This window comes from Triturus cristatus, chromosome 1_1 (genome assembly GCF_964204655.1).
Source record: "Triturus cristatus chromosome 1_1, aTriCri1.1, whole genome shotgun sequence".
Classification (NCBI taxonomy): domain Eukaryota; kingdom Metazoa; phylum Chordata; class Amphibia; order Caudata; family Salamandridae; genus Triturus; species Triturus cristatus.
Window position 1 is genome coordinate 102,674,576 of NC_140579.1, and position 11,178 is coordinate 102,685,753.

The 11,178-nt window shown below is 46.1% G+C and overlaps 1 long non-coding RNA gene across 1 annotated transcript; it reads left to right on the forward strand.

The window, feature by feature from the left end:
* The first annotated feature begins 1,814 nt into the window (after positions 1-1,814).
* Positions 1,815-10,952, forward strand: LOC146869639 (uncharacterized). The gene is made up of 3 exons (XR_014981454.1): positions 1,815-2,009; positions 9,620-9,711; positions 10,912-10,952. It is a non-coding gene; the product is annotated as an uncharacterized LOC146869639 (long non-coding RNA).
* The last annotated feature ends 226 nt before the right edge of the window (positions 10,953-11,178 follow it).

Here is an 11,178-nt window from a genome sequence, read left to right on the forward strand (position 1 = left end):
GACCTACACCATGCTTTGAATAGAGCTCATAAATTGGAGTTCCAACCGGAGGTATCGGACACGAGTCCTCCAATCGGGAATCCCTATTACAACTACAACAAAATCATTTCCTAATTTTGCTAAAACCAGGCATCTTTTAGCTCACTAGTCTTGCTTCAAACTTCAAGGGGTTATCAAAAATGATACACTCGCAAATATACGAACCCCCCGGCTTCGACTATTGCAATGGCCGAATCAAAACTAAGAAACAAAACAAAGTCGTGGGAGCGACCCACTTATACTTAACCAAAATGTCTGTCACGCCACCAGCAGACCGTCTAACGTCTCGCCTTACAAATCATCACAAGAGGGTCCAAGACAGGGCGACAGTCAGGGCAGCAGTCCTTCGCAGCCGTCGAAAAGGGGAAGCCTCGCAGAAAAAACCTTCGGTCCACGTCGACATGCAGGGGTCGATGAAGTGGTGGCCGTCCTCCAGAATTTCCTCACGGGGCTCCTCACAATCTTTGGGCTTGGACTAGTACCGCTGAAGTCACCCCACGTTGGGCGCCAGTTGAAGAACCGGGGTTTAACCCAGCGGCGTCAGGGGCACGCCTAAGATCTTCGAGTTCACCTGTCTTGGTATACAGAGACACGGAATACTTCTGGATGGCATCAGAGACCAAGTTTATTAGCTGCAGCTAGTAACAGTGATCCTAGAAATACATCACAGTTTAAATTCTCAGGAGACTGCTCATTTTACTAAGGCGAGACGTCTCCTTTTATACCCAATATTCACATTATAAATGTACACCCACTGCACAAAATTCTAGCCAATAAGGTACATTTTCAAACAAAGTGTCACATAACAAAAACTCAATTTACAGTATCCCAACCCAAAAGTTAATTATTAGGAATGTCCCAAATTCAATCTCCACAAGCCGGACAAACCTATAATTGAAAGCATAACCCATGTAATGAAGAAACATAAAATAAGAAACGGTAACAGATGCTGAACAAGATAAGGCATGTGCAAGGAAACTAAAAGTTAACAATGTCCTGAACATTGATTGGCAATCTCAGACAAAGATCGATCAGGGAAATTGGCTTTGCGGGGTCAGTTTCAGGTGCAGAGGTCAGTTTCTTACAGTTCATTTCAGAGTCAAAAAGAAACCTAGTTAATGTATACATGAACTAAGAAGGCCAGGCCACTTTATTCGCCAGGCTACCTTCACAGGCCTACGTGAGGGCAACACAAAATGGTGGCACAGAACGAAATGGAGTCAGACTCGAGAATTACAGAACCTCATAGCTTTGCAGATTATGTTTGCCTACAATTTAGCCACTATTGCGTTGACAAGTGTTTCCCTGAAGAAATGCAAAGTCCCCCTGACTTTGGCATTTTTTCTGCTTTTTGTGAACATTAAGATCAACCTCTGTTTTGAGAAACAAACTACCTGGCTGCATTATAATGTGAAGATTACAAATAAAAAACTGAACTTGAACCTGGATCAAGAGTTTGTTGCACACTATAAAGGATTGAAAGTTTGCTCAGGGGGACTTTGCATTTGTTTATTTTCCCCTCAATTTTGGAGATTAATCAGGTTGAAGTGGTAACTAACCTTTTCTTCCTTAGAAGCACCAGATATTTGGATATTTGCTGATACATCAAACCCTAAAATTTGTTGAGCGCCTGAGGATATATTTCCTGGTTACCAAAGCATTTGAGTATTGTTTCCCTGAAGTGACTGAGTGGAGAAAGTCTTATACAAGGGTCTTCTTTTGTTCTGATGCTAGTCTGCTTTATTTTGATTTATGTCTTGCTAATCTTAGAGGCTAATTCACGCTGTCAGACCCCCCCCCCCAAGCAGAGACCTAGCAGCAGGAGCTCTGAAGCGCCAGACTCAGAGGAACCTCAGGAGCCGATAGAGTGGTCTGGGGCAGAAGAATCGCTTTTCCGTGTGTCCCATGGCACCTACTTCAACAACTTCTGCTACATAGCCCGGCTGATGGGCACCAAAACATGCAAACTGGTATTAATAGAAGACACGTTCTCTGTTATGGAAACATGATGTTGAAAAACAATAGCAGCTGCTCTTTCCATAGTATTCTGTGATCATGATAGTGTCCATTGATTTCAAGTTGTGTAGCGCGTTTTGTCAACTTAGCCCAAAGTCTTATGAATTTGCATTGCCTGCGAATGGTGGTCAGCTGATGTATCTTTGATACTTGTTTGTCCTTAGAACTCTTATTTAATCAATGCATTTATGCATGATTTGTGTATTTGTGCATGCAAGTTTATAAATTGTGTGCCTAACTTCAAGGCAACAAGGCTGTACAATAACAGGAAGAGTGGTACATTACAGCTTGGGAACGGTGGGTGAAGGAGACAATGGAGACATGAGCATGGGGTTTCGAATCACCGTGGTGTAGTCCCATTTACCACCTTGTTGATGTTGATGCAGGTTTTGCAGAGGGTGCGCGCAGGAAGTAGGAGCTCCACCACATGTTAGCCTGCAAATCGTTTGAAGGTTTCTTGGACCAGAACAAATAGGGTGTTGCCTCCATTGAAGTGAGACAGGGTGCGGGCTTGTATGGACAATCTAAATCTGTCCTTTGTAAGGAATGTATTTACTTTCCAGAGCAAGGATAGTTAAGTTTGTAGATTTATATAGGCTGGCTTATCACCCGTGAGGGCATCGAGGCACTGTCTATGGGCACGGGGAGATTGTGATTTGCCCAGAATCACACGATGTTTCGCCGACGCTGAGACTAGCACCCAGATCTCAAGTCGACAACTCTGGTTGCTGCATTGATGCCAAGTGGTCGTGCTTTGTGTACAATATGTTTTGAAGTGCTGGCAGTGTTGAGTTAATTTAGAAGTTAACTGATTATGTTTGATGATTCGTAGAATAAACTATCCTTTGTTCATCTTGTCCTGCTATCTTTGGACCTGGTGGTATTTGCTGACATTAGACATGAGAACGGACTATGGCCCTCATTTAAAGTTTGGCAGGTGGGATACTCTGTCAGACCCTTGGTGGATAGCCTGTCTGCCAAACTTGCTCTTCCCCTGATCTATTTAGAGTGGAGAGGAACCATTTAAGGTTCTACCAGCGGAAACCTTTTTACCATCACTCTCTCAGATAGTGAGGCGTTTGTCAAAGTAATTCAGACCTTCCACTCTATTTAAGACAAATGTTCCAGCATACCTTTACCTGCTCTGGACCACCACATAAAACTTGGCATTCACAACAGGAAAACAACTAAATTAACCTCACATACTGGGAGAAAAACTTTTTTTTGTTTTTCAGTGATCAACTAAACCTTTGGGAGTTTGTTTTTAAAGCTCAAAACTTTGCTGAGCAGATGCATTACACATGGCAATTGCGCAGCAAAGATGCAGTCTCTTCAACTGAGCTGCTATAACTGCATCTCTGCTAAACACAAAGAGATCAGACATAGAGACCCGTGCCAGTGTGGCAGAGATCTCTAAATATGGTGCAATGCATCCCTCTAGGCATGCAGATGTATCTTTCCTTACACCTGGTAGAACAGAGCGCAGCCCGGCACACTCTAGCGCCCTATGCCCGGGCTGGACTCAGCTTGAGGCATGCTTTAGATCCATGCTTGGATATTTGTAAGGTCGGCCTCAGGCTAGAGGGTGTGGCCTTGTGTTATTTTCAGGGATAGCCTGGGGCCATCTGTATATTGCTGGAAACTGACATTTAAGTCGGCTAAGTATTGACTCTCTGTGGGTTCCATGGAGATCCATTGATTACTGGAAAGAGGATGCAGTCGTGGGGAATGTCACAGGTTACTGGGGGGGTCTTGGATCTCAAGGACCCACCTGGACCAGCACTATTGGATTCTCCATTGCGAATATTTGCAGTCATGAGCGAGAATGAATACAGCTGTTGCATGTGTTCTTAAAAGCGAGTGTCCGTCTCTATTGCATGTTAACTATCTGAGACAGATGGGAAAGGCTTGTTCTAGTTATAATGTGTGAGCACCTCTAATGAAATATGAGGAATTAGTGTATGGGGTAAAGAGAGAAATAATGTAATTACATAACTAATGTTCATTGAAAAACGAGAACTGTATCATCCGCTGGGCAATGGCATGTTTACGCACTTGAAGATGTGTATACAACCTGCTTGTCCCAGTTCATCAGACATGCAGATCATACTTCCACAAGCTAGTGAGTAAAGCACACTCACTTGCTCAAGAAAGGACATGTACATCCTATTAGTTGAGTCAGATCCTGGTCTGTGCTGGAAGCTCCAGAAGAAAAGTCTGGAGGGGACGTGAACCTCTCTGATAGCCATGTGATCTGCAAGATAAACACATGCATTTAAGGGGGCAAGACTCATAGCAGTGATGGAAAAATAAACACTACCTAGCAAGCAGTCTTACTATTGGATTAGAAATTAGTAAAAGGCCTCTCCTATGGATGCATTTATGAAGCAGATACATGCATTCGCAAGTGATGTGTCCTTTACCTTGAACTTGTGCAGATCACCTCTACCCTTCGAGATCTCATCTTTTCTACAGAGTCATAAACTAAGCCTAAAACTATTTTGAACAATCTGGAGATTTCAGACAAGGTCAGTTCAAAGTATAAAGAATAAGCTTCTTCCAAGGGGGAGATAACTGGAGCAAAAATCGCCACTGGAAAGGTGCCTAGTGGAAAAAGGGTACATAGTATTTGAACCTGTGAGAGGTGAAGATGTTGTTAGTGAATTAGAACACTGGTGGCCTTTATGGCAAGATGCTAATTTAGGAACATAGCCAGGTTTTTCCTGGTACTCCAGGCCTCATGCTTTCTAGGAAGATGAAGATGGTTGGCTTTGCTCCCATTTGGTTGCAAAATTTGAACTTGTATGCCAAACAAGATAAACTCTGCTTTGCCCTGATGTAGTTGAACCCAGTAGATGACTCTAGATGTAACATTCTCAAAGCAGTTGGTAAGCTTTTTAAGCTGTGTAACATAAAATAACAAGCATTGGCATAGCCAATAGGTCTCGCTTTTGGGACCTTATAAGTGTTTAGCCATGCAACAGTTGATGTTGTTGCACCAAGGATATTGAGCTACATAACGGCGAGTTGTGAACCTGATCAGTGTTAGGACAGTGCGTTGGGCACAGGGGAAAGCATGGCCAGCTTTGAACCTGATGATCAGTGTTAGGACAGAGCGGCGGGCAGGGCGGTAAGCACGACGAGCTTTGAACCTGTTGATCAGTTTTAGGACAGAGCGGGGGTCAGGGGAACAAGCACAGCGAGCTTTGAACCTGATGATCAATGTTAGGACAGAGCGGGGGGCAGGGGGGTAAGTACGGCGAGCTTTGAACCTGATAAGTGTTAGGACAGAGCGGGAGGCAGAGGGGGTAAGCACGGCGAGCTTTGAACCTGATAAGTGTTAGGACAGAGCGGGGGGCAGAGGGGGTAAGCACTACGTATTAAGGGTAAAGTGGCTGCTTCTATGACATACCTAAAGCTGCTGGTTGAGAAGCTTGCAATGGACCCAGCCTTCCTTCCCCTCCCCTCTGAAAAAAGAGGGGGGAGAAGGAGGAGAGAAGATGAAATGAAATTCACTGTTCATGCCCTATTGACAAACTTCCATGGCATGAATACTGGTGAGGCTTGCAAACAGGAGCAGTTTCCCTCCTCCCTGTCCAAAGGGAGGGGTCGAGAGGGTTCAACTTTGGAGATAAGGAGAATGGAATGCAGAGGTGTAGGAGAGTAGCATCTGCTTCACATGGGTACCCCCACCTTTTGCTGGTGTTTCACTGTTTTTGTCCTTAGTCTGGCTGTGGCCCTGCTAATCAGGACCACACCCTAACTGCTCCCTCTCTAAAATGGTTTCCATGTACATTAGGTACATATCTAATTGGATTCTGGAGTGCCTTATAAGCCCCTAGTATATGGTATACTATGTACCTAGGGCATAGGAACCTCAGAGGCCTACCAGCGGCTGAAGCATGTATTATGCCACCCCTGGGAAGCACTCCAAAATGGCACCACAGGTCTGCTACTCCAGCCTGGGTAAGGGTGTGCTTGCACCCCTTACAGTGCTATAGGCTACCTATATCCACACATATATACAGACACATATAAACCTATAAGCCACTTCTATGGCAGGCCTTGACAATCCTGAAGGCAGAGTGCTTGGTTTTGTGTGAGAGGGTGGCCAAGCATGAGCTGTGCCCCTCTGCAGCTTTCGGAAATACTTCCTTATGGCTGTACTGTGATACAGCCATACCATATACTCTTAAGTGCATTATAACCTCGCGGTAAATGCTAACTTTGGAATGGCTGCATCAACACATGTCATGTTTGGTGTCAAACACTTTGGAATACTACCCCCTCGCCAGTTCTGGCGGCGGGGGTAGCATTCCACCCTTCTAGAGGGAAAGACATGTTCACACTGGTCAAACCCAGTAGGACTTTCCTGAGCCCTGGCATCACAAAATGGATGCCTCTTCCACAGACACGGGTCTGGCCTCCTGTTGCTGACCGAAACTCCGGCAGGGGAGGCCTGGACAATATGTTTCCTGTCGAAGGGGGGTGTAACCACCTCCCCAGACAGGCAGATGTGTATTGGGGCTGGGCGGGAGCACTCTCTGGTGCTTTGAAGTCCTGCACTGGGGGCACATTTGGTGTCCTTGTGCATAGTCCAGTTCAAACCGGTTGCAGCGGCTACCTGCCCCTGCTCTGGCGCGAAACTTGCCAAAGGAAATGGGTGTAACCACCCCTCTTTCCAGGCCCACCCATAGGTGGGGCCTTGGAGTTAGTCCATCCCCTAAGCTTACTATAAGTATAGGAATCCAGTCCCTGGGACTTTAGATTACCCTGGACAAAGCTCTGCAACGTACATCCTGGACCTTCGACGTTCTATCCTGACTAGAAGACTGAAGAAATCTCCCTTGGGGTCAAGGAGCGACTCCCCTGCTTGGCAGGCACCAAAGAAGCAACTGACTGGTCTGCATTGCTGAAGCTCCCACCGGACGCCGAAGTCTTTGCATCACCAGAGGTGGATTTCCAGACTTCCCTGAGGCTACCCTGAGTCCACAGCAAAGCTGAGGCCCGTGGCTATCGTGGGTGACGTGGAACCATGACCCCTGGGCACCGTGAACTTTTGCAGCAACACTATCTTTCTGGTCCTCCTCGAAGTTGTGCTTTGGGCTCCGAGTAGCCCCAGCCTTGAGCACCTCCTGCACTGAGGAATGCTGGCCTCCACTCCACGAGTGACCCGTGGGCCAGTTTCAAGTGCGACCGCTCGAGGCTCCCTCGCGATCACTAGCCCGTTGGCTAGCAGGTCCCCATGAAGGCAACTCCTCTTCTACTTGGGCTTTCCTGGTTGCTCCAGGCGTGCCCAGACTTACCTTTGCTGGGTGAGTCCCTCAAACCTTGCTGGTCTGCACCGCAGTCCTTTCTCTGAATTCCAGTGACTTGCCGTTGCCAAGGCTTGTTGGGTCCATTCTGGTCGCCGAAACCGCAGCACTCGACAGACTTCGTGGGACAGCTCAAATCCGGCTTGTGGACTTCGTCGACGCCTCCTGGACCTCGTGGCTGAAGAGTCAAGACACCCGTCAACTCACCTGAAGCATCCGACATCTGTGGGCATTGGTCCATCCTGCCCTCGGTCACTGGCAAGTGACCCAGACTCTGTCCCCTCTGCTTTCAGGTTCCTTCCTTCCTAGATCCGGGCTTGGATCTCTTTGGACACATCTCTTCATGGCAGCAGCAGTTCTTTGCAGGCTTCCATTGAAATCGACGACGCGACCCGACACCAAAAGACACCTATGCACCCGGCTTCCCTGGGTGAGGTAACTCGAGTACTTCGGTGCTCCCGTGGGTGCTAGCCCTAGAACTTCTTAAATCCAAAAGGGTTTGGTCCTGACTTGATTAGAAGTGTCCCTAATCTTTACATTTCCAACCGCGACATTGCCCATAGAAGATAACGGGAACCCGCGGTTGTGTTCACACACTGCATACAGTCCCCGTGGGTCCCGTGTGTCACTACCTTGGGTGGTTCCTTGGGGTCCCAGCGATTCTACAGGCTATAGGCCTAGTGTCTATTCCAGTCGTGGTTCTTATACCACATTTTTGGTATATGGTTTGGTACGCCCCTAGGGCCCAAACATGTATTTTGTGCTATTACTGATGCTTACTCACTTGTAAATTAAGTACTTCGAACTCCAGTCTCAAAAGAGACTAGAGGGGTGTGTGTTAACCTAAATACATATATTTTAAATATATACCCAGTGTGGTTGTCCTTTCATTTGATCATTCAAGAGATTATAGACTGGTAAAACAAGCTTCTTTACATTCCTTCAAGACTTAGCCTGAAGGCTGCTCTCCAGAGCTACCACTAGGATAGCTTTCAATAAAGGTTGTCTTTAACCATTCACCATAAGGGGTTGTTTGGACTGATACAAGGTGCCCACTAGAACTAGTGGACAGCATATATCAGGCCACCTTTTCACAAGAGGGAGCGCGTGCCCCCGCACATGCACGCAAGCTGTAGGCCACAGTGGTAGCATTTTCTGAAGCCCTTACTAAAAGTCTCGCCAGAGTCAGCGCATGCGCTGCTCTAGGCTCGACCTAAAAATTCGTAACAAAGGTGTATAGTCCACTTTGATCCAGAAACGGGTTAAATTTGAAAGGTCGTACCTTCAAATGATTAAAGGCACTGTGGGTGTTCACAGAAACATGTTAATTCTGATTATAAAGATGCAAGCAAGTCAGTTTGCATTAATAGGAGTGAGTATTTCATAGCTGGAATCTGTGAGAAATGTATAATGGAATAGAAATTGCTCTGCCTGTTTCCACTATTATGCTTGTGGATAAAGTTTAGTGAGTACACACTAGTTAAGGATAGTAATGTCTATTATGAAACATCCCTCTTAGTCATTTCATGCACACACTGCAACCAAAAGCTGAATTTCCAAGAAACAGTTCCTCCATGGAGAGTATGCCTGATAGGGTGTACAAACATTCTGTGTGTTGCAGCCTCTTATTGACTCTTTTTGATGTGCTTCACCTGCAGCATCCCACTGTTAGTGTCACCTGCCTGCCTGGATAATGGGGTCATTCCAGAGCAGACGTTGTGCACTAGTAGAGAGGACATTGAGTAGGTCTCTTTTCATCACATTCTAGTCACTCTTCTTCTCTATCAAAGTTTACCACTGCATGTGTGTTTCCAGTGGTAACACATATGTGCTGCTGCACATACAGTGGCCTGTCCCAAAGGTGATCCGTGTCTCTGCCCACTCTATGGTGGCGCATCTAAATGCAGTGTCCCTAAATTATGGATTCTACACTTTGTATATGAGCTCACAACCCCATCTTCGGGAGATTTGGCAGAAAGCCTTGCCACATGTTTACAGAACTCAGGTTCCAGTTAAGTCTACTTTCCCATAATACCCATACCTCTGTTTTCAACCTTTTGTATTTCACACACAGGTTCATCCTAAAACAGCTCATTGGACAGTGGCATAGAAATTTACCCACTCTAGTTTTAAAAGTATATGTAGTTGACACTGTGGAAATTGAAAGTCCTGCCCAGTCTCACAGAAATCAGCTGTAACTGTTTACCACGGTTTACAGTGAGTGAAGAAGACCTGTTCTACATTCTCAGGTCTTTCAGTTTGCTGCGAAAGATTCACTGATAATGAAAATGCCGACTAAAGAATTAATGACCACTGCACAAAAGAAGAAGCGAAAACACAGGCAAGTGCTTTATGCTGCATACTTCATTTGGGGAAAGTGGTGAATGTTGCCGCTAATTGTGTTACGGGTCTGAAGTAATGATAAAACTGTTCCCACTGCCCTTTTTGTGCACATAACAGGATACCTGTAGAAGTTGTGATCCCCACTCTGTGGCAAACTTTGTTTTCTTGGGCATGGTGCAGTTTGTGGTCTCCTAAGTTGGAATAAGCTTGTCGCCAGTGAGAGCGGTTGTATTGATCCCGAGATTGCGCCGCTCAAACTTCACTCTATCATTTATTATTCATGCTCCTTTTTACCTGGGTACATTCTCAGTACAGTAATACCAACATCGGGGCAGATTTACAAGCCCCTCGAGCCTCTTTTACGCTGCCGTTGCGTCACTTTTGTGACGCAGCGGCGGCGTAAAACCAGCGCCATGCTGCGGGGTATTTACAACGTGACGCATCTGGGAGATGCGTCACGTTGTAAAGCCCTGCGCCACATGTAGGCGTTCCTGTGCAGGGGGGGGGGGGGCGTTCCGTCGCAGGAACGCCTCCTAAAAGTGGCTGAGTGAAATCTAGAAGATTTCACCCAGTCACTTTTGAGCCCATGCTGCGTCAAAACCCTGCGCCTGCTTGAAGCAGGCGTAAGGATTGACGCAGCATTGTAAAGATAGGGCACACCAGAGCCTTGCTGGAGCTGCGTCACGCTTGCGACGCAGCTCCAGCAATGCGCTGCCTTTACGGCACAGATGCGTCACGCATCTGTCCGTTTTTGCCCCATGGTGCGCCGCATTCTAAATGCGGCGCATCCATGGTGGCGGAGCTTTGACGCACAATAACTGGCGCATCCCTGCTGATATGCAGGGATGCGCCAGTTATTGTAAATCTGCCCCTACGTGTATAGGACTATATATAAAGCAAATAATTAATGTAGTCTCCCTGAAAGCAAGAAGCGTTTCTGATTGCTAGCCCAACACTCTAATATAGAGAGTGTTACAAAAGTCTCTCTTTAAAATATACATATATTGCCTTTTACCTCCTAGAGCATGGATAGAATTCTGAGTCAAATACATGTTCAATAAATTAGGTTCTTGTCTTTCTCCAAAGCTATCCTCTTGATATTCATGTTTCTACATTTGGCTTTTTTGTTTCCCATTGATGGCCCTCTGTTACATATTTTTTTAGCATTATCTCATTTCAATGTTTGCTTGTATTTCAGATTGTGGGCTGCACACTGCCGGAAGATTCAGACGAAGAAAGGTTTGGAGTTTCCATACTCTTTGACTCCACATAATCATATATTAGACTTTTGGAGGCTCTCTCTGTCTGCATCTTGACACTGGTAGTGGAAATGAACCCGCCATCAATAGAATGTGTTTCCTTCATGTGAGGTGTGGGGTTTAGCAACACATTTAACAGGAAATACCTGTATATTGGTAGTTCTGCTCTCCACCTTCCAGTGACACTGCAGGGAAATTCACTGGGG